This window comes from Lycorma delicatula, chromosome 5, assembly GCF_047948215.1.
Source record: "Lycorma delicatula isolate Av1 chromosome 5, ASM4794821v1, whole genome shotgun sequence".
Lineage (NCBI taxonomy): Eukaryota > Metazoa > Arthropoda > Insecta > Hemiptera > Fulgoridae > Lycorma > Lycorma delicatula.
The window spans coordinates 159,643,705-159,669,163 of NC_134459.1; the positions used below are offsets into that span (position 1 = coordinate 159,643,705).

Here is a 25,459-nt window from a genome sequence, read left to right on the forward strand (position 1 = left end):
GAAAAATTCAATTACCAAGAACACTTTTTTTTTAGGTTTGAACTAAAATAACTTTGTTAGAAGACTTAAAAATAATCAACTTTAATTATTAAATATAATACAGAACAAAAAACTAACAGAAAATGTTATGAATTTGTAAAAATTAAAATCAACTTTTTTTAGTACAATAAATTTATAACATTGAAAAGTTGGTTTGGTAACTACTTCCTTAAATGGACAAAGAACACTTTCTGACTTAAAAGTAAACTTTGGTCAGAGATTGTATTAAATAAAATAATACACATCTCTGAAACTAAACCTAGCATTAAGGAATACATTTTGGAAATTTTCTATACCAAGGCTCACAAACAAATGTCATGTAAGGGCAGAAAATCTGCTTTTAAAAATTTATTTTAAAACTTCATCGGACCAATAAGGTGTTGTCAATCAAAATAATGTTAAGTTGGTGGGATACAGAAAAGGCAGGAAGTAATGATTTCTTTTAAATATTTCGACCAAAATCACAATATTTCCAACCAGATGACTTCAGGAGCGATCTCCCGATCTGACCTTCTGATGGCTGTGGAAGCATTCTTTACCACCACCAAAGAACCACCTTCATGCTTGACAGATGCACATTCTTCCTATCCGATCTATATACAATATAGGAATCAGGAAAAATTTCCAAACTAGATGCCGACACACAAACCACATCTTGGTGATCACTATATCATAATCAGCAGACATAACTGAAAAATGTCTTCACCCTTTGTAAACTAAACTCTTTGTAAATGACTTCTCTGCAAACAATTTTGTAAAATATTAAGAGGTCTTTAATTTCATTCTGTGCTGTTTGAGACCCTTCCTAGGAAAAGGTTTTCATCAACAATTTCAGGCATGTCTTGGTTATGTTTTAAAGCTCAAATAAATAGCACAATCAGAACAACCATAGGCCATGTATCAGGAACATCTATTTTATTATGATCAGAAGCTACAACTTCAACATGGAATGAATAATAGGAAGAAAATCTTGTATTTAATGTTGTGACTTTAGAAAAGCTTAAAGCTAAGGGTTCAAAGACAGACTCAATATCTTTTGCTCACACAGATGTGGTAAATCTTATCACAAACAAAGCCTTCTTTCTGTAAAATGTAACAAGATTAATATTGATAATAGATTTAGCAATTTTAATGTCTTTTTCCTAGGCCCTTTGCCATGGCGATCCCCAAGTCCATCACTCTTAGCTTTCGATGTCTTATTATTAACCTTGAACACTCTTGTACTTATTTTTCCTGTTTACTGAGAGCCCAAGAGAAAATTGCTGAGTTAAATGTTTAGGGGCTTTTCTGTTTACCCCCATAATGATTATTTTTACTTACATATTATGTATTACATTTTATTCCAAATCAGTATGGATTTGGAAAAATTATAAATATAATCTAACCAAACTAAACCTACGCTCGCTTCACTCACTAGTCAAGGTTAGTGAGCAAAGCTCACTAATGAATGGGTTAAGTTTGGTTAGACTATATTTATAATTTATCTGCGAATATCCACTAATTTGGAAGAAATATGTAATACAGGTTGAACTGTTTCTAGGTAAATAAAAAAAGTTACTGGTTAAATATTAACAATACTCTTGCTATGTTATTGCATTATTTGATCTTGAACCCAAATTCTTCAGATAAAGGCAAGTCGCTACCACCCTGCCTTTCATTTGGCAGCCGATGAACAGCCATCGGCCTTCTAACGGAGGTCGGTATGACTTTCATTAGTGTTTGTGTTTGGTACTCATACAATTATTCAACGGAAACGACTACAAAGTAGAGGAGTTCGTGTGTAATTAACATTAAAATGTTGTCCTGTCCATGGAAATATATTGCACTGATACGAAAATGAGAAATCTTGTTTTTCACACATTATGAGTAAAATGTGAAAATGTATACGCACCACCAAGTATCTAATACAACTACTGTTGCTACTATAACATTAGGATAAAATTCGTTTTCCAATGTTTTATGTTACAAAGAAAACTATGGCTGGAATAACACTTTTTTATTGACTTAAATAATTTGAAAGAAATTTCTTGCTGTCAGTTCATGGTGTATTTAATCTAATACAATGTATACATACACAATACAACTGTGCACATGTGTGTATATATATATATATATATATATATATATACATGTGCACAGTTTATATATAAACATACATAAAGGGAGGGATATCTCTTAAGTAAAGACCGCTGGGAAATTTCTCTCCTTAATGTTGGCGAACTTGTGTCGTTAATGGCCATACTAGTAATGTACACACTGCATTCTTGTTTGTAATTAGTTACGTTGTAGTATCTTTGATTACGTGTCAGTTATTACCTTATAAAATGAATAGGAAAATCGATGTTGCCACCGACCGTGAAATACGTGGTCATACGTTTTTTAAACAATCAAAACGTTAAGCCGGCTGAAATTCATAGCAGTTGGTGGCTATGTGCGGTGATAATATTGTTCCGTTTCATGTCGAGCCGTCCGGTGCTACGATCTAGTGGGTTCAAGCGCTCACCGGAGAGTTCCGCTCGTACTAGTATTCGGCGTTCGAATTTGATCCAAGGCGGTCAGATCATACTCTTAATCTGGATGGACTCCATTCTTTGTTCGGATGAACGTTAGCTGTAATGTTTTATTTATTTTTTTATTTTTATATGTCAAGTTGTACGTTACAATTGTACTGTCAAGACGACAATTCATTAAACCATTATTCAACAAGCAACAAGGCGTTGTCTTCATTCATCACCTATGAACATGCAGTCCAACCTCGCTCTAAAATCTGCCGAATATAATGAGTGAATGAAACGTCCGAAAATGGTGGGAAAATTTAGAATTAATGTGCACGATGAAGAAAGTTCGAGGAGGCCCTTGATGATCACCCAGGACTTGTTGAAACGCGTCGATGATGAAATCAAAAAAGACCGTCGCCTAAGATTTTCGACGTGGCCCTTCTTTCTCCTGATGTTTCAAGAGCAGTTATCAGTCGCATTGTTCATGACTATTTAGGCTTCAGAAAGGTTCGTGCACGTTGGGTGCCGCACATCTTAACGGAACATCACAAAAAAATCCGAATGGGATCTACTTTGGAATTTTTGATGCGCTACACAGAAAAAGGTAATGAGTTTCTTAACTTAACTGTTACCGTCGATGAAACATGGATTTCGTATTACATGCCAGAGAGAAAACGGCAGTAGAGTGAATGGCGTCATCCTCAACCACCAAACAGATCAACACACATCAAGCCGCAGCTATTTGGACGCAAACTGATGGTTACAGTCTTTTGTAATCGGTTTGCCATCCTGCTGATTAATTTCATGCCACGTGAAACAACTATAAATGCAGAAGCCTACTGCGAAACTCTACGCAAGTTACTGCGCGCCATTCAAAGTCGGCGTCGTAGGCGGCTGACCGACGACATCGTCCTGCTGAACGATAATGCACGTCCACAAGTTGAGGGTCCGACACGTGATTTACTGGGAAATTTACGATCACCCACCATATAGCCCGGACTTAGCTGCTTCTGATTACCATTTATTTTTTGTGAAATTCAAAGAACCTTTGAGTGGAAGCAATTCGTGGATGACGATGGACTTCAAAATGCTGTTAATCAGTGGCTAAATGGACTTTCGGCAGAAGAACACGACGGTTTATTGAAGCTGGTGTATCGCTTCGACAAATGTCTTAATTCACGTGGCGATTATATAGTAAAGTAATATAAGAAAAATAAAAAATATTTATTAATTTTTCAGAATAAATTTTTTTACAATGAAACGATGTTTGCTTTGAGATAACCTCTCGTGCATTTTATATATATATATATATATATATACGTATATATAATATATTCATTCATGTATGAATATACATATATGTATGCTAATAGAGCCTTTCCTCTCGAATCCATTGCATCATTATCACCCACGTATACTATTTTCATTTAGATAAAATTCTAATTTATGCAACTCTATGCATTCTTAAGGTGAGAAATTTTCTGGTCTCATTTTATCATTATGTTTATGGAAATGTTTAATTTTGACTATTCTGTTAATCATTTGTGGGCTAGTCCTGCTTCAAGCAAGGCATTAATTATAATAAGTAATTAATGGTAGGTCCAATTTAGTAGGACCTACTAAATGTTGCGTAAATTATTTTAAAGTATGAAAAATTAGTTTCAATTAAAAATTTTCAATATTTTAAAATATGGAAAATTGATTTCCTTACTCTTATTATCTTATTAACTGTAATTACTGCTGTTTAAAAAAAAAGTTTATTAATTGGTTGCTAATTTCTTTTTATCTGGCGATAAATTTTCTTTACAATCGACAATTTTTGACAGTTATTGCTTTATGAATTAATATGGTGGTATATTATAATGGTTTTCCTCATGTTACTAAACAAAAAACTGCCGAGTCAAGGTTAATATTGTTATGGTTTTAAATTTGTTAGCCATTTTAATTCTATTAGTTTTTTATACTTACTTTTCATAATTATTTTTTATTTTCTTGAAACTTTGTTTAATCAAATGGTTTAGTTTCTTTCCACTAAATGCACTTTTCTCATTCATGCCTATCCTCTTCCTTAAGTTGAATATTTGGCCATTTATTCATTTCTTGAATTATATTTAAGCGGTTTTTCCTTAACAACAAACTATGTTGAAGTTATAAGTTAATACATCTGTAAAATTTCAAATTAGACTGATTTTTGTTTTTATTGGCCCACCTATCTTTTCCATATAATTATGCTATTTCTGTGGAATAAAGTTCTAAAATTTGGTTATTTTGTTATTTATCTCTCAACTAAAATTTACTGGAATCTTTATAACATGAAACTTGCGATCTGATAACTCATTACTTTCTATATGAACTTGCTGTCAGTTAAGTTAGTTAACCGGATGTTTCTGTTTTTGCGTAGTATAGGGTTAATACAAAAAATTTAAGTACTCTAGTCCTATGTATTGTTTTTGTTATCCGAGTAGCGAGCCTTTTACATTCCCTATCGGAATTTTGTTTTATATATATATATATTCATATTTTGTTGTTTTTTTTATGTTTTTTAAATTCGTCTGTGATATTAGTTGTAAATTTTATCTCTTTTTTTGGTTTTAAGTTTTATTTAGTTTTAATATGATAGTTTTTAACGTAGTTTTAAGTTACATGTTAGTGTTTTTGTTATCCGAGAATGGGCCTTTTACACCCATTCCGGATTTTGCTTCCTGTGATAGTAGTTTTAAGTTTTAATTACTTTTATTTATTTATCTATTTTCCGGGCGATGATAACGACCAATCGTTTTTCGCCCTAAAAAAAAAAAAAAAAAAAAAAAAAGTTAGTACCCGCCGGATTGGTCTAGTGGTTAAACTCGTCATCGCAAATCATCTGATTTCGAAGTCAAGAATTCTAAGGTTCAAATACTAGTAAAAGCAGTTATTTTTATACGGATTTGAATACTAGATCGCGGATACCGCTGTTCTTTAGTGGTTGGGTTTCAGTTAACCACACATCTCAGGAACGGTCAACCTGAGACTGTACAAGGCTACAATTCAATTACAGTCATACATGTCATCCTCTGAAGTAATAACTTACGGTGGTTCCGGAAGCTAAAAAGAAAAGGAGTTAGTTAAAATAAGATCGGTTACTGTTTTATAAACATTTCGTAATTTTAAAATTGCATGTGCATTTAAATTAAGAATTTCTTAAATATTTTTGTAAATATCTACATTGAAATTCCCTTAACTAATAATTTTTTTTTCAGTGAACATGTCAAAACATTATGAAAAATTTTCAGTGAACCTTTTTTTTATTGTTATTTTCCATTGTATACCCCTTAATAATATGATATTGCAGTGATTCCCAAACTGTGCGCCGCAGCGATCTGGAGAGCCGCGGCCTCTTCACAGGGGCGCCGCGAAATACTGTAAAAGCTTCATAATTAACTGAACCAAGACATTTATAATTAATTTAATGTTAATAAAATGAAAAAATAATGAAAATAGACGAGTTTTATTTATTTTTATCTCTTACTTACGAGTAGTCATTCATTTACTTCCGGTAGGACGGCATGGCTCGCTGGATTACTGTCTCACACAGTTTCTAGCGGGCCACGGAGGGGGGGGGGGAGGTAGTGAATACCTTTTTAGGTTTAAGCTAGTTGTTCGGTGTGTGTAAAGAGGAAGAGACAGCATATCACGTCTTCTTCCACTGCTCCCGATTTGAGGATGCAAGGAGGGAAATATTGGACACCATAGCAAAAGGGAAATGCAGGAGCATTTTCCATTTTTCTCTGGTAGGAAGAGCATGCAGCAGATCATGTTAGAAAGCGCAGAAAACTGGACGGCTGTAGCAAGGTTTGCTAGGAAGATCATGAAAGAGCTGTACGTCTGGGAGGAGTCTCGCAGAGGTAGAAGAAGGGGTCATCAGACCCCTGTGCGGGGACGGACAGGCACGCGGCTGAGAGCCTAGGGGGGTTCTCCGTACGTGTGGAGATCGCCTGGGTGCGATGAGTTCGTGGGCACTCCGCTTCCGCGTCCGATGTTGACCCGTGAGGTACGAATACTATAGTGTTCGATTGTCTGTGAGGTATTTGTTTATGTGATTGGATACGACTGGCTTTGATGTGATTTATGGTGTGAGAGGCGTGTTTTCTGAGTGATATTTGGATGTTACGGAATCTGTGGTGAGACTTAGTCTGATGTTTGGTATCTTGTGGGTGTGAGGTCCGTGTCTGAATGTGTTTGAGGGCGTATTCCCCCCCTTCCAGAAGTAATGCACACCAGTTGTACCAGGAAGGGTAACCAGGGGTGGAGGTTTAGTCGGTAGTTCGCAGGAACACATACGCATTTAATAACATCTTGTGGAACCTGTTAGCGTTCCCGACAATGCTAAGGCGCCCGTAAATAGGGTCCTCCACCTCTTAAAAAAAAAAAGAAAAAAAGGGTGGCATGTAAATATTTTAATTGAAAAAGGGAGCCGCAACCCGGAAAAGTTTGGGAACAACTGTGCCATTGTTGCAATTTCTTAACTGCATTATACAGCAAGTTCAAAATCCATTTCAGATGCAAATTACACACATAATCAACATTTTTGGTTCTTTACCGTACTTGAAGTATCTCGCTAACCTCCATTTTTAAAATCTTATAGTAATAAAAAAAAAATCAACAATCTAACAAATAATCTGTAGTAATAAAAACTAATTTATACAAACAATGAGTTCAGACTTCTTCCCTTCAAGTTCAGTGAAAACAACATAATTGGAAAAGGCTAAAATTAAAACATGTTAATTAAATTCGTCCCGTTTGATGAAATATGTTGAATATTGTAATGTTGTTTTCAGAGTATTTTGTAAAAATTTTTCTGATTCTGGCCTTTGTGTACTTCAATATTTTGGGTCAAATTTATATTACAAATTTAAATGTTATTAACCTCAATATTCCTTTCTGTCAGTTATTATATAAAGTCATCATCAATGAAAATTTCCTTTTGCTACTTATACAGTTACCAATATTGTTTTCCACGAATTCGCTTTTAATAGACTTTTCTCTAGCATTAAATAAACTGCTACCTTTGTTTTTAGCTAGTTCATTAAACAAAGAGGAGATGTTGTTTTTACTGGATTATTTGATCTGATGATGTAACAGCATTTAATCAGTTCATGCAATATTTTCCATAATGTACTTTATCCAGATTTATTTAAGTGCAAACTGTAACAATAAAGCGGTTTTTTAACTATTCATTAATGAAACAAATACGCAAATATATGCTGTCTCAAATACTGAGGTAATTAATACAGAGTTTATATACATATCTGTTTATTAATTATTACTTCCTTGTACAAAGTAAAGGAAGTACTGTGATCGCAAAAAATTTCGGTTTTCAGATTTCAATGGAAATATTAATTTTGATTAGTTTTGGCGTGACGTCTGTACGTACGTACGTTTGTACCTCGCATAACTGAAAAACTATTAGCCGTAGGATGTTGAAATTTTGGATTTAGGACTCTTGTAACATCTAATTGTGCATCTCCTCTTTTGATTGCAATCGACTGAATCAAAAGGGTTCAAAAAAAGCCCAAAAACCCAAAATATTTGAACTTTTAATTTTTTTTCTTAACTGCAGTAATAAGCCCTCATCGAAAGCTTTTCAACGATATATCATAAGTGGTTCTTATTTTCATTGGTTCTAGAGTTATAGCCAAATAAAGTTTTAAATAATGAAGTATTTGGATATTACATCTGTTCGAATAAGACTTCATCTACTTTTTTTTTAATTTAAATATATTGACTTATTAATAATGATTAACCCGTGACTGTAAAAAAAAGTTAAATAAATAATTATTCAATAATAACAACTGAAAAAAATATATGAAAAAAATTAAAAGTTATTAATGAAATAACTATTATACATTATACTTTAGTATACATTTATACATTTTATACTTTTAAAAATGTGTAAACTTTCAATAGGTATTATTATTACATATGTGTAAATGTAATAGATTTGATGAAACATCTGATTATTTAATATTAATTGAAAATTATAATTTAGATCGTATTATTTTTTGTAATTCTAGTTTAATTTTATTTACATTTAAAGTTAACTACAGAGTGACTGAAAAATAAAGCCTCACAAGAACAACATAAACACTTAGGCATACATTCCTGATCTTTAATGCAAAAAATTCGTATCTTTTATTTCATTATTCCTCTGATATTGATGGAAAATACTCTCCCTAAGTCGAAGTTGACCATCATTTCGTTTATTTGTTGCCAACCATTTTATCGCTCTTTGGTTTAATGTAATTCTTCTGATCTTAATTCGTTTACACGTTCTCTAGTTTTTAAATTTTCTGTCCCTTTATATTCATCATCCTTTCTTAATTTTTTTATTCTTTCCTTGGTCTTAACGTTTTCTTCAACTTTATACTTATCATCTTGTCTAATGTTTTTTATTGTTTCTTTGTTTGCAACATTTTCTTCCTTTTTTCTTTTTTCGTTTTCCTTGTTTTTAATTTAAATATATTGATTTATTAATAATTATTAACCTTGATTGTAAAAAAAAATTATGAAAAAAAATCAGAAGTTATTAGTGAAATAACATTCTATGTACTTTTAAAAACGTGTATATGTAATTTAATAGGCGTACAACGAAGTCATGTGGTGTCCACATCAGATTTTTTGTTTAGCTTTGGCTAATCATGTTTAGTTAGATTTAAATTAATAACTGCCAAGTTTTTTGGCTGACTGGAATCATTAAATGTGATAAAATTACTAAATGAATAAGGAATAAAAAATTATAAGTTGTTGCTAAATTGCTAAACTGATCCTAACACTTTTACTACAGAAAAAAAAATTAGTCTTATGATGTGAAAAGAAAGTAGAAATGGTAAAAATGGTACCTTTAAAAATATTTTCATGTTGTTTTATCTTATTATTGGCTACAATATATTGAAAAGGATAAAAACATGTATTCTCACATAATCGTATTTTGGCAAATAGAATTTCCTACTTTGTATTATTGTATGAAATTCATATTCTATTTTTGATTTGATAGATGTTAATATTGATATTGTATTAGGAATAAACATTTTTCTCTAAGCGTATATACAGAAAAACATGAAATATTAAAATTTTAAATTTACTAATATCTATCTATCAAGCTATATGATTCTTAGTTGCATTTGACAAACAGTAATCTAACAGCCTCATTTTAATTCCTGAAAAATTCAGTATTTGACGTTTGCAAGACACTTAAAATACAATACTCTAATCTACTTGTACTTGCAAATATTGAATTATAATAAATAATTAATTATGATGACAAGTTTAATGATTCTGTTCTACTTAACTCTTCAATACAAAACAGTACAGTTAGATTGAATGTAACAAGCATCCAAAACTTTTATATTTCAAGAAATAAAAATTCTATTATGATAAAAGATAATACTACCCACATAATTATCAAGTAGACTGATAATTAGAAAATTAAATATTTAACTTATCCTTGTGCATATATTTATAAATGTGCAATCTTTGCTAAAAGGAGTGGTCACCTATTATTGAAAAAAAAATCACAATATCAACCTTCACCACACCAGACAATGTTTTCGTATAACTCAATGCAAAACGTTGAGTGTATGATAAAGGATGTTGTCATGTTTCCATTGTCATTTTTAATAAAATACTGAACAATTTAAAAAAATATTCCTACCAATTTATTTAAAATGTAATTAAAAGATTTTTTACGGTAACAATATTAATTTGTCGATGAATTTGTACTAAGTATGAATTTAAGTATTAACTAATACTTAATAAAAATACTAATTAATTAAAAAAATTTTCACTTTCACAAAAACTTTAGATTAACAATAATAAAATATAGTTCCAGATTATTATTTTTTTAAATTTAATAACAAGAATTACTTAAAAAATAGTAGCATTAATGATACAAAATTTAGGTGTTAAAAAAAAGGAAACAAATATTTAAAGGTAATTAACAGTTTCAAATAAATTATTGATTTTACTTAATTCAATGACATTTCACTTAATTCACCTTTATTAAATTTTTTAATTGTAAATTTTAACGCTTTGTTTTTTAAAACAAATGCAAAATGACCCGGCAATAATAATATGAAAATGTTTTTTGCCCTGAAAAACCAAAAAAAAAAACAATTCAATTTTTATAAGTAAAGAATAAATTCTGTGTTATATTTGTATATTACCTAATTAACTTAGTGTTTATATTTACAATATTTTCTCCATGTTGCAGTTAGCATACAAAACCATCTCTCCTGTAACACGAGAAGGTTTTCAATGTAAAAGGAGTTTTGTTATCATGAACTCAGATTTAATATTAATTTTGATGACCTTCAGAATTTAAATATTGCACTTTAAAGAGAAAAGGCATTTTTGTCTCTAATGCTGCATATTTCCTGATTTAAGCGACGCATTGATACAAATAATATGGGAATTAAAGGGTTTTGATCTATCTTTAATGACAAATTGTGAAGTCTTTAATGTAGCATTGTAGTTTTTTGCTTTTGTTCATTTTCTGCCAAGGTATTGAAATCTTTAAACATTGAGAATGCAACATGTACCACCCGCTCTTAGGTTAACCCAAGATCATGTTACAGTCTTAATTTCATTTCCCCTAAGCATTTGATCAAACACTAAGAAAAATTTTCAAATTTTTAAAATTTTTTTTCTCATTGATGTTTTTTTTAATTAGATGATTTTTGAAATCTGAAGAGCACTGTCAAAAAGTAGAGTATTCAAGCTTTAATTTCTTTTTTCTTATTTATCTCTCTAAGCCCCTTGGTTGCAAAATTAAAACAGTTTGAATACAATCATTTTTTATCATAAAATATAGGTGTCCCTTTAATTTTTTGTACCAGTGTATAATGTAGCAGTAGTATGAAATAAAAACATCTGGTGTGTACAACACAAAACTTCCTTGTGTGCCTATTTAATTACATGTACACATTTTATTAAAATGAAAAGTACATCAAATTTTAATTCATTAAAAACCTGTTATTTTTTCATAATAATAAAAAAAAAGTTAAAAAAAAAAGAGATGAAGTCTGATTGGAACCAATGTGCCTTCCCCTAAGATCAAAATATATCATTAATTAAAATTTTATTTGGCTATAACTTTGGAACCAAAGAAAATAAGTACTACTTATGATATATCATTGAAAAGTTCTCAATAAGGTTTTATTACTGCAGTTAAGAAAAAGTCCAAAATCCAGATTTTTTTTTGGATTTTGGACTTTTTTGGACACTTTCGGTTCAGTCGATTTCAATCAAAAGGGGAGATACACAACTAGATGTTACAACAGTCCTAAATCCAAAATTGCAATCCTACGGCTAATAGTGTTTGAGTTATGCGAGCGAGATACATACGTACGCACAGACGTCACGCCGAAACTAGTCAAAATGAATTCAGAATGGTCAAAATGGATATTACTGTTGAAATCTGGAAACCGAAATTATTCGCGATCATAATACTTCCTTTACTTCGTACAAGTAAGTAAAAATTAAACCTAATATTTTAATTAAGGTTAAAATTAATATATTCTTTGTTGTACAGCCACATTCCTAACGCAAGTTCGAACCTTACTTTGTTCTGTGTAGCAGTCACCAAATGTGTCATTTTGACGACTACTTATAATAAATATGTAAAACAAACGAATATTTATTATATATAAAGCATTATTATTAAATTACCAACGAAGAATGAAGGAGAAAAAATAAACAAACATATTTTTGCGTATTATGTTTATATACCAAATTACAGCTTACGCCCTGTTTAAAATGCCGTTTAGTTTATGAATCATGTAGCATTTCTCAAACATGTATTAAAATGATTAAGTCATCAACGCTTAATTCAATTTTTATATGAATTTAGATCTGTATGAGTTAAACAACGCGATTTGTCCAATCCTGCATGAATTAACAGAATTATTGATGCTTGTTCTAACGTGGTCAGTACGAATTCTGTCACATGCGGTAAATGAGTAATTGCATGTTTATTCCTGTAGGTGCGTGTTGCATTTCAAACCTATATAAAGGCAGTAATTGTTTCTTTTTTTTTAATTAGTATTTTCCCGTGCAATCGGTAGCTGATTTTTTAAAGTAAATCTTTTACTCACGGTATTTGTGTAGTCAAAAACCATGTCGGTAGCAAAAAAGAAGAAACGACAGTACAGTGTGGAATATATTAAATACGGATTTATTGAAAATCCCACAAATACATCATCGCTAATGTGCCTTACTTGTCAAAAAACATTTTCAAATGAAGCGAAGTGCCTTCCAGGCTACAAGATCATTTTAATATAATGCGCTCAGAAAAGAAAGACAAAGGTGAAGCTTATTTTCAAAACGTTTTTCAGCGACTTTCGAGCAAGACGATGACAGACTTTGAGTTTTGTACAATACCTCATTGCTAATTGCTAAAACAGCCAAACCACACACTAGTAGGGATGATTTAATTTTACCGACAGTAAAAGAAGTAATAACCACTGTGCTCCATAAACCAGAGGCAGATATTATCCGAAAAATTCCTTTGAGCAATAGTTATGTGCAAAGATGAATTGATGAGATGGCTGAAAACATCGAAGAATTATTATGCAATCATCTAAAGACTCACCGATTTTCAATTCAGTTGGATGAGTCCACTTCATCAAATAATGAAGCATTGTTGTCATACATGAGGTTTATTAAAGATGAGAAAACATGTTAAGAACTATTATTTTCTAGAAATTTAGAGGCAGATGCAAAGAGAGAAACCATACATAATACACATTGTTTTGTTTTGTGTTTTTACCATACACTGAATTGTTTTGTGACGAAAAAGGAATCCTTTTGAAGAACATTATTTCAGTTGCTACTATGGCGCTCCGACTAGACAGGACATCACAAAAGTTTTACTGCATTCTTAAGAAATAAGGTTCCAGACGTTTTTGCTGTACACTGCCGACCTTTATTTGCGAGAAATCTGAGTGAACGCCTGCATACATCACTGCAATATGTTTTACAGCAGTTGACAAAATCAGAAGCAACTGACTACATGACAGATTATTCCGTCAACTTTGCGTTGCTAATGATGATTTCAACCGCTTGCTGCTTCACACAGAAGTACGCTGCTATCAAAAGATACAGTACTTGTCTGACTCGATTTTACACTCTGTTTGACTCTGTGATGGGAGTTCTTGGAAAACTATGACACAGAGTTACGCGACAAACTCATTACATCAAAGAATGATACTGCGTATTTGACAGACCTATAAAAATTGTTCAACGATGTTAACGAGCTTCAAGGCGACGACTTGAACTTGATTAAAAAAAAACTGTCGTTGCTGGTTTGGTAGTCAAACTGCTATTGTACGAGAGAAATATTGCAGACGTAAAATCAATAACTTCCCTAATTTATCAGCAGTATCCTTCAACGACGACTTGCTTGATTACTGCCAACATTTGAAGAACTTCCACGGTGTTTTCAAAGAACGATTTCAGGACGTTTTAAACATGGACATACCAGACTGGGTATTGGATCATTTTTCAAAGTTCAACACAGCAGCATCATTCCAGTTAAAAGGAAAACTTGTAGAACTGACAACAAACGAAAAAATAAAATTCAAGAATGGCTTTCTATTAGATTGTTCAACGATTTCTGACAGCATTTCCATCGTCGTATTTGTTTGAACGATTTATGTATTATATATATATTATGGTATATTTAATACCATTCTCAATAAAAATAAAATTTCAAACAAGATCATTCTACCCAATAAATAAAATAATATTCTGAACTATAGTAAATACACTTATTTTACTCACATGAATTGGAGCACGACCAGTAGAAGAACCATATATTATCACAGGACAAATCTTAACCACAATTTATTTATCATTACTTATTACTTATCCCATGTCTGCAAGGATATGAGATAAATTATAAGTTATAAGTTAACAAGCTCAAAGCAATATAACTTGAAATTATAGGAAAGTATAAAATACTATTAACTTTTTTATCACCTTAAAATAATGAAAAACAAAAAAATCCTAAAAAAAATAAAAACCAAAATATAATTTAAAGTAACAGGTAAATAACTCCTTCAACACATATATATTAATTTATCATAACGATAACGAGGAAAAGAACCACGAACCCATACAAAAAAATAAATAAGAAAAATAACCTTAATAAAAATAAAAAAATTATACAATCACCCCCCAAAAAAACTAAACAAGTAAAAAATCTCATAAACATTATATTTCTATATTCAGATAAAAAAAATAAAGAGAATCTAAATGATCTATATTCAACATTAAATCCAGAAACCAACTCCGACTCACCCTCAGAAAAATCGAATGGAGAACGATTAGTTTCAGCCAAAATACAAGAAAGAAAAATTATAAATAAAGGAAAATAAAAAAAATAAATCAAACATCCAACTGAAAATAACAAAAATAATTCAAATTAAAAGACTCACAATATGAAATAAAACAAAAAATAACTAAAAAAAAAACAACTTCATAAGAAATTCTTTGAGAAATTCTTCGTATACAACCCAATAAAGAATAAACAGAATTAGACGACCAACCAGCAATTATAATAAAATAAACCCCCAAACCAGAACAACAAAAAAAAAAGACAATAAGAAAATCCAACAAAATTAAAACTAAAAGGAAATATTAACCAAAAGATTAAAGAAACAGAAAGACCCAGAATAGGTACAAAAAAATAAATTAAATAATTTCCAAAAACAAGAAAATAAAATTCCCTTCTTAATAACTTTAAAGCATCTCTAAAAGGCTGTAATAAACCAAATAAACCAACCTTATTAGGACCCCTACGAAATTGAATGTAACCTAAAATCCTGCGTTCAAATAAAGTAAAAAAAGCAACACCCAAAAGAATAAAAATAATTTAAAAAAAAGAACTAAGAATAAACATTTACTAACTGTAAAAATACATTATTAAATTCTAAATTTAAAGCACTTAAATCTGCCAAATTAGTAAATAAATTATTATATTACCAAAAATCCTTTCGTACCAATTAGAATAAATTCAAAGAAGATAGAAACTAACCTGGCTCACGCCGGCTTGAACTCAGATCATGTAAAATTTTAAAGGTCGAACCGACCTAAAACTGTAAAACCTACCCCACAGAAACTTTTAATCCAACATCGAGGTCGCAAACAAATCTATCAATAAGAACTCTCCAGATTTATAACGCTGTTATCCCTAAGGTATCTTAATCTTTTAATCAAAATAAAGGATCAAATATACATAAAAAAATGTAAAAAAAAAAATAAAGATTAAAATTTTATTTGTCACCCCAACAAAATTTAATTTATAAAAATTTAAAAAATAAACTAAAAAAAATTTAAAAACAAAATAAAGATCTATAGGGTCTTATTGTCCCTCTCCTAAATTTAAGCTTTTTAACTTAAAAATAAAATTCAAATTAAATTTTAAAAATAAAGTATAATTTTCGTCAAACCCTTCATTCCAGACCTCAATTAAAAGACTAATTATTATGCTACCTTAGCACAGTCAAAATACTGCGGCTATTTAAATCATTGAGCAGGCCAAACCTTAAATAAATCACAAAAGGACATGTTTTTGATAAACAGGCGAAATTATTTTTTCCCTAATTCATAAATAAAATTTTTAAATCTACTAATTTAATCATAATTAAAAATAAAAAAATTAATTAAAATCCAGTAAAAAAATAAATATAAAAAAAAACTTAATTTAATCTACAACGAACTTTAAATGATGAAAGATTCTAATCCAACAAGAAAAAGAAAAAAAATAAATTATATATAAAAAAAGAGCTTATCCACCTTAATATAAAATTTCAAAATGAAAAAAAATAAAATTAACAAAAAGAAATTCTCGATCAAATCAATTTACCAGATAACCAGATATAAAAAGAAATGAATTTCATATCAAAACAATCCCAAACTTATAAATAATTATTCCACAATAAAATACAGATTAAGATAGATCTTCACTATTCGGGAAAAAAAAATAAATTTAAAAAATTAATTAACCCTGATACAAACGGTACTAAAAAAAATTATTATTCTAAAATAAAATTTAATTATCCAACACTGTACAATTAACTAAATTTAAAAAAATCAAATAAAAAAAAAGAAAGACAAAAAAAATTTAAAAAAAAAAAAAAAACCTATCAGACTCAACTGAATTGAACAGTAATAAATCTTATTGTAAATAAGAATAAACCGAAGTCCGATTCTAGATACACTTTCCAGTACATCTACTTTGTTACGACTTATCTCAATTTATGAGAGTGACGGGCGATATGTACATAATTAAGAGCAAAATTCAAAAAATTTATTAAAAAAAATTACTATTAAATCCAAATTCAGATTTAATCAAATTAAAAAATCAAAAAACAAAAATTAATGTAACCCATAATAACCTTCTTATAACTGCATCTTGACCTAACATAAATCTTAAAAAAGAAAAAGAAAATAAACTTTCATTACACTCAACGACAGAGATATACAAGAAAAAAAAGGAACAAAAAATCGTGGAATATCATTTAAATTACAGGTTCCTCTAAAAAGATTTAAAAACCGCCAGATCTATTAAATTTCAATTATAAAAAATATACTACCTTAGAAAAAAATTACTAATTAAGAATAACAGGGTATCTAATCCTGGTTTAAATTCAAATTTACATAGAAAAAAAAAATTTATTATATAAATTTCACCTAAATACAAAATATTAAAACTAAATAAGACTAAATTCTAAAAAAAATTAACTTGAACCTGAGGAATAACCGCAAATGCTGGCACAACATTTTTTGGTTCTAAAAAATATAACTTAAATTAAAAAATTAAATTAAAAAACCTTAACACTGAAAATAAAAATCAACCATTAAGGATATTTAACCTAACAAAAATTTACATGCGTTATAAATTTAAAGCCAAATTTTAAAACAAAAATCAAATTTTTTTTAAAACCATATTTAAAAGGAACCTTAACTACAAATTTACAAACAACAAACTAAACAAATTACATTTAAAAAAGGATCTCCTCCCTTGTGTAAATACAACTTCAAGCTACCCCTAACTGAAGTTAAATTAATTATAGCTTAAACCAGTAAATAAAATCATAAGCTAATAATTTTAAAGGAAATATAAGATAAAGCTACCCCTAACATTATCTAATTTAAATAAAAAAACAGTAGTTAAAATACATAAAAGTGAACTTAAAAGTTGACATTCAAAAGCCACACAAATATAAGATAAAGCTACCCCTAACATTATCTAATTTAAATAAAAAAACAGTAGTTAAAATACATAAAAGTGAACTTAAAAGTTGACATTCAAAAGCCACACAAATATAAGATAAAGCTACCCCTAACATTATCTAATTTAAATAAAAAAACAGTAGTTAAAATACATAAAAGTGAACTTAAAAGTTGACATTCAAAAGCCACACAAATATAAGATAAAGCTACCCCTAACATTATCATAATTTTCTATAAAAAAAAAAACAATGGTTCTAAATATATAAAAGTGAACTTAAAAGTTTACATTCAAAAGCCACACAAATATAAAATAAAGTTACCCCTAACATTATCATAATTTTCTATAAAAAAAAAGCAATGGTTCTAAATATATAAAAGTGAACTTAAAAGTTTACATTCAAAAGCCACACAAATATAAAATAAAGCTACCCCTAACATTATCATAATTTTCTATAAAAAAAAAAACAACGGTTCTAAATATATAAAAGTGAACTTAAATAAAAATAACCTTAATATTGTTAATAACAATGTTATAATAATAAATTTGTTTTTAAAGAACCAAAATAAATATTTAAATAAAGCATATGTAATTATTTTATTAAACTAAACCTTAAGATAAGAATTAAACCATGAGGTTTTTTTTTTTTTTTTTTTTTAATAATTATGTATTTTTAGATATACTTATTATAATATAATTATATTCCTTAGGTTTTTTAAACTTTAAAATTTATTTAAATGAATAAAATTATTTTTAATAAAATTCTATTTAATTTAATTAAAAGTTAATTTTCATTAAATCCTTATGAATTAATTATTTACATAAAAATAAGAATAATTTTTATTAAATATCTTATTGATGCATTTAATTAAATAATTTATTTTAGATGATTATCTTTACAAAAACTATTTTACATTTAAGTAAAAATCTATATTACATTAAAATTCTTAATTAAATATAAGAGGTTATTTATTATATAATAAATTTTTTAATTTATATAACACTTATGAATTAAAATATTATATTTAATAAGATTAAATATTAAAGGGAGAAATAGCTATATTTAAATAAATATATTACTATATATAATATAATTATCTTTTTTCTTTTTTGTAACATAATAATTAATCAATTGAATGATATAATATAAATATCTTATTATAACGAAAAAATATTTGTTGAAAAATTAAACTCATAAATTAAAAATTGCAAAAAAATTATAAAAAAATTGCAAAAAATTATAAAAAATTAAAAAAAACCAAATAAACAAATAATGTACCGTATAAAAAAAATTATATATATAAAAAAAAGGAAAAAAAACTGGATTTTTATACTCAAGCAAGATGCCTGATTAAAGGATTACTTTGATGAAGTAAATTAAGTGAAACCTCACTCATGCTAAATTGTAAAATCCAGAATTAAACTGAAACTAAAGAAATCAAAATTCTTAATGCATCACACATCCTTTTACAAAAAGATAAGCTAAATTAAGCTTATGGGTTCATACCCCATCGATGAATAAATTCTCTTTTTAATTAAAATAAATTTATCAAAAACAATATTCATCACAACAATAACTGTAAGAATTATTATAACAATATCCTCCAACAGAATAATATTCTCATGAATATCTATAGAAATTAATTTAATTTCTTTTCTACCCCTTTTAAAAAAAATAAATAAAATAAATGAACAATCTATAAAATATTTAATTATTCAAAGAATATCATCATCAATTATAATAACCTCAATAATTATTAACGCTATCATTAACTGCCCCATTAATGAGAGAATTTTAATAATAATGAGAATTTTAATAAAAATAGGTATAATCCCATTCCACCTATGAGTACCAAGAATCATACAAATAATAAGATGAGAAATATGTATAATAATAATAACTATACAAAAAATCATCCCCACAATTATTGCAACCCAAATAACCAGAATTAAACTAATAATAATATCAATAATTATGGCACCAATCTCAGGAATAAAACAAACATCACTTAAAAAATTAATAGCATACTCATCAATCTCAAATTCACCAGTAATAATCTTTTCATTAATAATTTCAAAACAACAATTTATTCTTCTATTAATCATATATACCACAATCAACTTAACTATAATAAACACGTTCAAAAAAAATAACATCAATTTTTTAAACCAAATCAATACTCAAACAAATTTAACAAAAACATCTCTAATAATTTCATCATTATCAATAACAGGTATACCTCCAACTACAGGATTTTTAATAAAATGAATAATTATAAAATCAACACTTTGTATAGCACCAACAATTCCATTAATTATACTAATTTCATCAATTATGTCAACATACATATACTTAAACATAATAATTCCTACAATAACCAAATCAAACAAATCAAAAATAAAAAAAAATAATAATAAAAAAAGAATCAATTATCCCAATTATCTTAAATTTAATAGGAATTCCAATAATAATAATCTTTAAATTAAACTAAAGAAGGATTTAAGTTAAAAAAACTATTAACCTTCAAAGTTAAAATTATTATTGTAAATAAGCCTTAGCAAATAATGCACCTCTATATTTGCAATATAGAATCATAATTGAATACAAGACAGATAATGAGAGGTTTAAAACCTTAAATAAATTTACAATCTATCACCTAAATCAGCCATCCCATTCTTAATGAATAAATGAATATTTTCAACAAATCATAAAGATATTGGAACTCTTTATTTTATTTTTGGGCTCTGAGCTAGACTACTTGGAACAATAAGAAGAATAGTTATTCGATTAGAACTAATACAACCAGGATCAATAATTAAAAATGACCAAATCTATAATACCATCGTAACATCTCATGCATTCATTATAATTTTTTTTATAGTTATACCTATTATAATCGGAGGATTTGGAAACTGACTAGTTCCTATAATAATCGGTGCACCAGACATGGCATTCCCACGAATAAATAACATAAGATTTTGATTACTACCACCATCAATTTCACTTTTAATCGCAAGATCAATTGTAGGGTCAGGATCAGGGACAGGATGAACTGTTTACCCCCATCTCTCAGCCCAAATTGCACATTCAGGACCTTCAGTAGACCTAACTATTTTTTCTCTTCACATTGCAGGTTTAAGATCAATCATAGGAGCAATTAATTTTATCTCAACAACAATAAATATACGGCCAAAAGGAATAACTATAGAAAAAATACCCCTTTTCTGTTGATCAGTCCTAATTACAGCAGTTTTACTACTAGTATCATTACCAGTATTAGCTGGAGCAATTACAATACTACTAACAGATCGAAACTTTAATACCTCATTTTTTGACCCCACAGGGGGAGGAGACCCAATTTTGTATCAACACTTATTCTGATTCTTTGGACATCCAGAAGTATATATTTTAATTTTACCAGGATTCGGATTAATTTCACATATTATTACAAATGAAAGAGGAAAAATAATAACATTTGGCCATCTAGGAATAATTTATGCAATATTAGCAATTGGTATTTTAGGATTTATTGTATGAGCACACCACATATTTACTGTAGGTATAGATATTGACACACGAGCATATTTTACCTCTGCAACTATAATTATTGCAGTACCAACAGGAATTAAAATCTTTAGATGAATAGCCACTATACAAGGAATAACAAAAAAAAAATCACCCCAAATAATTTGATCTACAGGATTTGTTTTCCTATTCACTATTGGAGGATTAACAGGAGTAATCCTAGCCAACTCTTCAATTGACGTAATTTTACATGATACATACTATGTTGTAGCCCACTTTCACTACGTATTATCAATAGGAGCAGTATTCGCCATTATAGCAAGAATTATTCACTGATTCCCACTAATAACAGGTATAAGAATAAATAAAAAATGATTAAAAATTCAATTCTCAACCATATTTTTAGGAGTAAATTTAACATTCTTTCCCCAACACTTCTTAGGACTAGCCGGAATACCACGACGATATTCAGATTACCCAGACAACTACATGACATGAAACGCAATTTCATCAATGGGATCATTAATTTCAATAATCAGAATTATAATATTTATATTCATTATGTGAGAAGCTATAGCATTTAAACGAATTACAATCTTTAAAAACAATAAATCATCCTCAATTGAATGATTTTCAATTACACCGCCCCCTGAACACTCTTTTAATGAATTACCACTAGTATCTAAGCCATTCTAAGAGTGGCAGAAAATTGCCATGAACTTAAAATTCATTAATAAATTAAAAAGATTTCCTTAGAAATATCATCATGAATAAAATTTAACATAATAAATAGAGCCAGACCAATTATAGAACAACTATTAAATTTCCATGATCACACCATAATAATTACAGTAACAGTAACAATTATAATAGCAACAATAACAAAAAATAAATTATCAAATAATATATTAACAGAAAATCAATTAATAGAAACAATTTGAACAACAATACCAGCAATTATCTTAATTTTTATCGCCATCCCATCAATTAAAACCTTATACCTAATAGAAGAAGTAATTAAACCATCAATTACTATTAAAACAATTGGACATCAATGATACTGATCTTATGAATATTCAGACTCTAAAAAAATAGAATTTGAATCATACATAAAACCACAAACCGAATTGCCTTCATTTCGATTAATTGAAGTAGACAACCGAATAGTTATCCCATTCTCAACACAAATTCGAATAATTGTATCATCATCCGACGTAATTCACTCTTGAACAATCCCATCAATAGGAGTAAAAATAGATGCAATCCCAGGACGACTTAATCAAATCAGACTAATAACTAAAAACCCAGGAGTATTCTTTGGACAATGTTCAGAAATCTGTGGAATAAATCACAGATTTATACCAATCACCATAGAAAGAATTAATATAAAATCATGCATTAAATGAATAAAAACATAAAATCAATAAACATTAAGTGACTGAAAGAAAGTAATGGTCTCTTAAACCAAAATATAGTAAACATCGAATACTCTTAATGAAAGAAGCTAGTTTAAAAAAAACATTTAACTGTCAAATAAAAAATACATTCTATGTGCATCTTGATTCCACAAATATCACCAATTATATGAAACATCATATTAATAATAACAACAGCCACAATCATAATAAATATAACAAAATTATTCTTTATAACTAACCTAAATACAAATAAAAAAAATAAAAACAAAAAAAAAAGAAAATTCAATATTAACTGAAAATGATAACCAGACTATTTTCAACATTTGATCCAATAACTAAACTTTTACAAAGAAATTGAATAATTATAATAATAACAACAGTAATTTTACCAAAATGATACTGAACCAAAAAATCTCGAATAAATATAATGATAAAAATAATAGAAAAAAAATTAATAAATGAATTTAAATTAATAACTCATCAAAAAGAAATTTTAATTATAGTAATATCAATCTTTATATTTATCATAATCAGAAATATAATAGGATTGATCCCTTACGTATTTACATCAACAAGTCACTTAGTAGTATCTATGTCAATTGCATTACCAAGATGAATTATAATCACAACTTACAGATGAAAAAACTTCACAAATGATATATTTAAACATATACTTCCAAAAGGAACACCCTCAGCCATTTCACCAATAATAATTATAATCGAAACCACAGGAAATCTTATTCGACCAATCTCACTAGCAGTTCGATTAACAGCAAATATAATTGCAGGTCACCTACTAATAACCCTATTAGGGAACACATCATCTATTAAAATTTTAATATTCATTATACCAATCCAAATAACCTTAACAGCATTTGAAACAGCAATTTCAATAATTCAAGCATCCGTATTTGCCACACTTGTAACTCTTTATTCTAGAGAAGTTTACACTAAAATAATTATGAAAACAAACAGTTCACACTAATTTTAAAACATATCAAATATCACTTACATTTTTTTTAAATGGTCTTAGACCATGGAAAACCACAAAAACTAGAAAAACAACTTTCACACGATCAGTTGTTACTATGCCTTCATAATAGAAAAGCCGTATAGACCGGCAACTACTGACAGATATTCAGTAAATAATTCGTGAACTGATAGTTGTTAATGTTTTGAGTATTTAATCATAGAGTATTTATCATGGAGTATTTATCATTTATAATCATAGAGCTACGGTGATTTAATTTCACGCCGCTATAGTACACAGAACTCAGTTTAAATGTTATTACATTTCAATTTAAATATATACATTCAAGAGCAAACGGAAATAATGTGAGAATTGGTTCTAGAGCTTGAAATACAGAATAAAGTTTGTATAAACATATGTCCGAAAATGCTTTGTTATTGAATTACGGCTAGCGAAAAGTTTCGCCCAGATTTCAGTTCCCTCGAGTGAAATGAGGTCTCAGAAATTTTTAAAGTCGTCTATAACGGATTACCTTGATGATTTTCTTTGTTTTTTGATCTGAAAAATCGAATAATCAGATCTCAGAACTGTATCTTCTGTAGTTTTCATAGTACTCAACTTAAAACAAAAAACACTTTTTTTTAAGTACAATAACTTAAATGAGTAATTTTTATTTTCAAAACTTGTAGACAATTTAATTCGGAGAGAATTGATGTAATAAAATCTATGAATGAAAATCAACTTTTATTATTAAAAGCAAACAGAAAAAAATTTAACAGAAAAACGTTATGAATTTGTAAAATTATAAAACAGTTGTAATTACTACAATAAATTTAGACCTTTGAAAAGTTAGGTAGGCAACACTATGTATAAGCTTCGAGCTTAATATTAGTACTACTCATCGTTGTTATAAAATTACGGTTACTTGTTTAAAATAAAAGTTAGGGAATTTAGTTGTTTGCGACATAATTTTGAACGTGTTTAAATGTATTTGAGAATAAAGTTATGCATTTGCTGTAAAGTACTAGTGCTGAGTAATTTAGCACTAAACAAATTAACCAATATAATTTTACAGGGACTCTTTTTTAAACTGCTAACCATTACATCTAATGAGATAGTTAAAAAACTGCAATTAGGGAATTTGACTTCAGTTTCTAGAGAGAATAGGTAAAATTTATTACTGATAACGGTTTATGTTTCTCTAAAGATTAAAAAAATCTATTATCAAGTCTGTCATTGTATTTATACAAGGATGTGTGCTTCTTCTTCCCACTACCTAACAAAAAATATTCTTATTATGGCATAGAATATCCACCACACATAGTTGCATGAAACAGGTGGTTAAAGAATTTCAACATATTTTGCTGAAATTTAATGCTAGAATCAACAATGTTGATTGTTTATTTTATTTCATTAATTTGTTTAAAAAATACACACCATTAGTGTTAGGTATAACATCTGGATTTCTATCATCTTCATTGCTAGATAACACAGTAGTTAATAATTCTGTTCGAGATTTTCCCAGTTCATGATCAATTGTACGATCTTGTGGCATTTGTCTACGATGTTTGCGTCTGATGACAACTACTACTATCACAATTATAAGAACAAGTATTGTACCAGCAAGGGCTGCTCCAAAAAGCACAGGGTCTAACCCTGGTAAATCACCATCTGAAATTTTTTTTAAATTTGTATTAAATACATTATACATTATTCTTTATACACTTTGTCCAGTAT

At 28.5% G+C, this 25,459-nt stretch overlaps 1 long non-coding RNA gene and 2 pseudogenes across 1 annotated transcript in view; 2 read left to right on the forward strand and 1 right to left on the reverse strand.

Moving 5' to 3' along the window:
* LOC142325546 (uncharacterized) overlaps positions 1 to 23,849 on the reverse strand; it is a 33,051-nt gene extending 9,202 nt beyond the window's left edge. Inside the window, exon 1 of the long non-coding RNA XR_012756567.1 lies at positions 23,765 to 23,849. This is a non-coding gene — a long non-coding RNA (uncharacterized LOC142325546). The remainder of the gene's footprint in view (positions 1 to 23,764) is intronic.
* On the forward strand, positions 20,504 to 21,604 carry LOC142324648 (cytochrome c oxidase subunit 1-like; annotated as a pseudogene).
* LOC142324649 (cytochrome c oxidase subunit 2-like) lies at positions 21,343 to 22,740 on the forward strand (annotated as a pseudogene).
* Positions 23,850 to 25,459: the final 1,610 nt, after the last annotated feature.